The sequence below is a fragment of the Cetorhinus maximus genome, chromosome 1 (genome assembly GCF_964194155.1).
Source record: "Cetorhinus maximus chromosome 1, sCetMax3.hap1.1, whole genome shotgun sequence".
NCBI classification, from domain to species: Eukaryota; Metazoa; Chordata; class Chondrichthyes; order Lamniformes; family Cetorhinidae; genus Cetorhinus; species Cetorhinus maximus.
Genome location: NC_135879.1, coordinates 38772199 through 38778554, shown reverse-complemented (window position 1 = coordinate 38778554; position 6356 = coordinate 38772199).

The following is a 6356-nucleotide window of genomic DNA, read 5'->3' as shown; positions in this document are numbered from 1 at the left end:
GGAGACTGCCTCCTCACCCCACACCATCTTGAGGCCACTTGCACAGGTCAACATGTGCACCCACACAACTTGGGATACCCACCTTCCCCAGTACAGCCCTCGCCCTGCAGCCTCTTCTCTTGCCCAAGGCCTCTTTTCCCCCTTCCCCAACAAGCCCTCGCCCTGCAGTTGTTGAAAAGCCACCCCCGCCTTACGGCTGGTCTGGTAGGTAACTACCTGTGAGCCCCCCTAAAAGTGACGTGGTGCTGCCTGCAAAGCCTCTCGTTGTTGACTGCGAGTGCTGCCTTAAGCAAGTTAGGCAAACAAACCACGAAGTCCCGAGCAAAGTGCAGCTTGTCAGGTGCACGTTGCTTATGTTGGCATGCAATCATGCTGATGTGCCTAGATGATCCAGCATGAGGGGGATGATTCCGGTGGACAGGGATTATAATTATACACAGATGTATTAAAATAATGTTCCCAACGTCCGGCGGTGGGAAATGTGGCCCGCCATTGACGGGTGGAGCGGACAATCACAAACTGGTTTCATGACGTTGTGAAACCGATTTTTGGCCTTCCTGCCATATTGGCTACTCACACCCGCCACGACGCTAAGGGGGAAGGAAAATTCTGGCCACAGAATTTTTTCTCCACCTTTACAAAGTCAAGGAAAATTCCATCCATGCCATAAATGAGATTTGTCATTGCTTCACAGGCAATTCTTTTTCTCTCATTCCTCTGAAGACACTGACTCAACGTTGGGGAGATTCCCAGGTGCTTTGGCAACTTCCCATGCTTCATCCAAGCAAACTTTTTTTATTGTCTAAGTTTTAACAAGTGTCAATGATGAACTTCACCACTGGAGAAAGAGAAACAACAGAATCAATCTAGTCTTATCTTAACTTCATATCTACCTACACATGTACATTCCATCATTAGTCAGTGGATCACAATAAGAAGCAGGAAACTTGGGCAATTTTTTTCTCCTTAGCCTACGGTTGCTCAGGCAAGTTTTAATACCGCTAGCATTTGTTGATCTCAGCTAGCTCAGAGTCTGAATCTGATCTGTATGGCTCAACATCATATAACCATTATCTGGACCATCAAGAGTGTATTTTTAATTTAAAGAAGAAAGCAAAACAAAATGCTAATGGTTACTATAGGGGGCTACAAATCACTCAAGGTAATATTCACTGAACTGGGCGGCACCATGAGTTATTATTTTCACCCTTGTGACCTCACTTTGAAACCTATGTAAAATGTATCTAACTGAGGTCCTATTGGGTATGAGCTCCCTGCACAAAATGGAGTACGATATGTGGAATGTATTTGTTACTCAGGAAGCCTCCCTAACCTCTTTTTCTGGTACACTGATGAATGTATTGGTGCCATTTCCTGCTCTTAGCCTGAAATGGAAAATTTAATCAACTTTGCTTTCAATTATCATCATTCTCTCGTCTTCACATGGCTCATCTCTAACTCCTACCTCAACTTCTCTGTCTCAATTTCTGGGGATAGACTGCCGACCAATATTCGCTATAAGCCCACTGACTCAGGCAACTACCTTAATTGAACTTCCTCACACCCCGCTTCTTGTAAGGGCTCCATTCCATTCTCCCAGTTTCTCTGTCACAGCAGTTCTAACAATGCAATGTTCCACATGCTTCTGGTGTCAGCCTTTTCTCCTCAACCAAAGATTTCCCCAAAGTGGTTGACAGGGCTCTCCACCATGTTTGTTCCATTTCCCGCACTTATGCTTTCACCCTCCTTCCCAGGACAATGATACGTTTCTCCAGTCCTCACTTTCCAACCCACCAACCTCCACATTCACCAGAATGCCATTCTCACCGCTTCCAGAGTGATGTCACTGCCAAACACATCTTCCCCTCTGCTCTTTCAGCCTTCCAAAGGAACAGTTCCCTTCCAAACGTCATGGTCCCCTCCTCATTCCCAATGCCCATTTCCTTTCACACGCAAGTGCAGGAGATGCAATGCCTATCCTTTTTACCTCTTCCATTCTCACCATCCAAGTCCTTCCAGGTTCAACAGTGATTTACCTGTACTTCTTTCAATATGGTGTACTGTATTCACTGCTCATGATCCAATCTCCTCTACACAAGGCAGACCAATCAGTGATTTGGTGATCGCTCTGTGGAATACCTCCATTCAGTCTGCAAGCGTGACCCTAAGCTTCTGGTCGCCTGTCATTTTAATTCTTTGCTCCACTCCCACTCTGAGCTTTCTGTCCTCAGTGTCTACGCTGTTCCAAGCTCAACGAAAGCTCGTCAACAGCACCTCATCTTTCATCTAGGCAATTTAAAATCTTCGGAATCAACATGAAATTCAACAATTTTGGTCTTTTTTGGTTGGGAGCCTGCTTTCCCATTAAACATCTGGAAACATCTTTTGTTTCTTGTCCAATTACCATACCTTTTCACCTTTCACTATCTTCCCTGCTGCCATTTAATCTCTCCTGCCTTCCATCCTATCACAGACCTTCCGTTTTTTTTTCTTTAATCTCCTCCCCACTTTTCCCTGCCTTGTTTAAAAGATATTACATCGCTAAGCAACCCCAGTTCTGATGAACGGTCACCGACCTGAAACATTGGCCAGAATTTTGCCTTTGACGGGCGGGCGGGCCCGACCGACTCGGCGGCGGGTGGGCAGCCAATTGCCGCCAATGAAACGGGCTATGCCACTATTTTCCACAGGCGGGCCAATTAAGGCCCGCCCAGCGGGTAAGCGACTCCTGTGGAAAACGGGAAAATAGTTGCGGGGCGGGCAGCCTCAGACTGCCGGTTCCGATGGCGAGCCAGCAGTCTGTATAAAGAGCGGCCAGGCAGCCTGCTTGAGGCAGTGCACCATGGCCACTCGGGGAGAGAGGGAGGCAGCTGTGGTTCCACAGGAGCATGAGCAGGAGGAGGAGGGGCGGGGGGGCAGGATGCAGGAGAGGCCAATGGGGGGGCCACTGTGCCCCTCGACTCTCCGAAACATGCCTTGCTGTCCTCCTCCAAGAAGTTTCCAGCCATCAGGATGTGTTGTATCCAGATGATGGGAGGAGGAGGGCCCCCCATGTCACCAGCCAGGCATGGGAGGAGGTTGGTGACGCTGTCAGCACCCACGATGATGTGCGGCACACAGGCACCCAGTGCCGCAAGAGATTCAATGACTTGCTGCGCTCTGGAAGGGTGAGTACCATGTCGGCCTTGGCCATTTGACCCAGAAGGTAGCCTTCGCCTTTGAGCACCCTACACAACGTTTTGCTGTCGTTATTGCATTGGGCATTTGGCACACGCTGGGTGGGCAAACGGGTATTGACCATGCTTACATCAGCCTTAGTGGTTGAGAAGATGGGTTCTCCCCACAGCATATGTTGGTGTTTGTCGCATTTGAGTAGTCTGGGAGCAACCTGCAGGAGAGGCAGCTAGACACATACTCAGAACTCCAACACATGTCTTATCGATGGTGATGAGATGGTGGAAGGGGAGCCTCAAGGTGTCGTGGCCAAGAGCCATCTGCTGGCCTTGGCGTCACACCTAGTTGCGCCTCCTTGCCATGGGCGCTAAAACCCATGTGCTATTCAAAGTGATGGACGCCGAATGTGTCCAAGGTGGCCGTTAGGGGAGGGGTTTGAGACCAGCCGTACTATCTTCTGGGGTCTGATCACCAGTAGTCTGGACAGGAGCCGCTGGAGGCCTCAGATGGGCCACTGTGGTTGGGGTGCAGTGTGCGCATGCAGAGTACATGAGCGATCAGCCCCAATAAATGCTCTTCTATGTTCTGCAGGCAAAAAGTCAACACAATCAGCGGGAGCGCCAGAGGACTGGAGGTGGGCACACCCTGTTCCAGCACCTCATGACATTTGAGGAGCAGGCCATGGAGCTGGGGAGGAGGCAGGAGTCCTGGGCAGCCGGTAGCGGCGAGGCTGGGGTCCAGTGGCCATGTATTTGAGGTCCACAGTCCCATTCACTCTGTCTGCCCACCATCCAAACCACTGATGGCTGCTGCAATCGTTAAGCTGCAACACTGTTCATTCACAGACTGAGACACTCTGAGGTGTGGGTCATACACAAAGGTCACTCGTCCCCTTGAGGATTCGCGTCTCCGCCAACTTCCAAAGTCACCTTATCCCATTTGTGACCACCATCCCCATGGCCTAACATGCCATGGCATCGCTGCTGCACAGCCAAAGACTTATTGCATCTTAGTGGGGTTGGAACCTCCACCGCCCTTTCAGCCAGTACGTCCCACATTACTCTGTCCAAATGGTCCTCAGCACCTCAGCTGTGAACCTCATGGCACTCAACTTAAATAATGCCACCACATTACTCATCCCAGCGCCAAGGGGAAATGTTGCCTTCTGCCCACCCGGTCTATGCCCCTCCTAACGGTATGAAGGTCAATAATGTGACCTCTCAATCCCCTGTGATCCTCGGCAAATGTTGCAAGTGTATACAATGTTTCCTCAGCACCGCAACTATCCAGTCCAGCATGCATCCAGGTCAGGTACCTCTGCACTCTCCCCACTCCAATGGTACGCAACATGCCATGTGGCATTCCTGAGACCATCTGACCAGCCTGTCTATATGCGCGTTTGGACCTCCTATTGACTCTTTTCCACTCCACCAATGTTCGTCTCCTTAGGCTCTTGAAGGGTGAGCGACTTATGAGGCTGGGGGGGAAGGGATGAAAGGTTTAACTGACTGTACGCTAACTGATGCACTGTCCTTGTTGTTAATTTCAGCATCACCACCACATGGCCGTGCACAAAGACGCCGCAATCCCCCCTCCACACCACAGGCCCAAGACGTGCAACTTGCGGCACATCATTTCAGCCAGCCAGGCACTAGCGGGTCGGTGTGCTTCCTCATCCTCTGAGCCACTGCTGGATGCATCATGTGCAGCTTCAACCAGGCAATCAAGGTCTTCATCCTCAACTGCATCCCCCCTTTCCAGCGCAAGATTGTGCAGAACGCAGCAGGCTACCACTATCAGAGAGACGAGATCTGGGGGGTACTGTAGTGCGCCCCCTGAGCGGTCCAGGCAACGGAGGCGCATCTTGAGAAGACCAATGGCTCTTTCCACCACAGCCCTTGTGGTGCGATGGCTCCTATTGTACCACTGCGCAGCTTCTGTTCTTGGACGGCGGAGAGGCGTCAGGAGCCACCTTCACAGGGGATAGCCCTTGTCACCCAGCAGCCAACCATCGAGCCAAGCCAGAGCACGGAAGAGCCCCGGCACCTGGGAGTGCCTGAGGATGTAGGTGTCGTGGGAGCTGCCTGGGTACCTTGCACAGACTTGTAGAATCCGCATCCTGTGATCACACACTATCTGCACGTTCATGGAGTGGAAGCCCTTCCTGTTGACGAAGGCACCGGGCTCACCTGCTGGCACCTTGATGGCCACATGTATGCAATCTATAGCACCCTGGATGCAGCGGAAGCCAGCAATAGCCGTGAAGCCTCTGGCTCGCTGTGCCTGACTTGCCTGGTCGTAGCGGAAGTGGATGAAGGTCAATACCCGTCTAAACAGAGCATCTGTAACCTGCCTGACACAAGTGTGGACAGCTGATTGGGACGCACCGCAAAGATCACCCACCGAGCCCTGGAAGGAGCCAGAGGCATAGAAGTGGAGGGCAACTGTGAGGTTCAGAGCTGCTGGCATGGGGTGTCCACCCACAGAGTTAGGATAGATCTCAGGGCCAATCATCTGACAGATATCGGTGACTGTCTCCCTTGAGAGTCGGAGCCTCCTTCGGCACTGCACCTCAGTCATATTGGAGGTAGCTGTTTCTCCGCCTGTATACTCTGGCAGCAGGATAGTGGCGTCTTCCGCGGCCCCTTGCACCTTGGACAACCTCTTGGCCTTGCGCCCCTTGTGCCTGCGCCTGGCCTCCCAAAGGTGGCTCCCCTGGAGGCTGATTGTCCAGTCCTGGCCTCCTCCTTATTCTATCCCTTCCTTCCTCCTCAGCGGAGCTGCCTCTAGTGGAGATGTCAGAACCCATACCGCCAGGCTAATGGAGGCCTCCGGAAAGCTGCAGGCCCGAGAAAGAATACTGTCTGCAGGTTGGTTTCAAAGTACACAGAAAGCTCTTGGAAATCGATGTGAACTGCTAACAATCAAACAGGCAACTTTAAAACACTTTCTGCAATTAAAACTTTGTGGAAAACATGAAAACCCCTCTGAATCCACATATCCCGCCAGTGCATGACTTTTATTAAAAAATCTCCTACCCGCCTGCACGTTGGGCCCGTGCGCCGACCCGAAGTTCGCACGGGCCCCTCAAAATCATGGACAATTGGCAAGTTAAGGGCCTTAAAGAGGCCTTTAATTAATGGCGGGCGAGCATCCCGCTGCTGTGCGCGCCCGCCAACTGA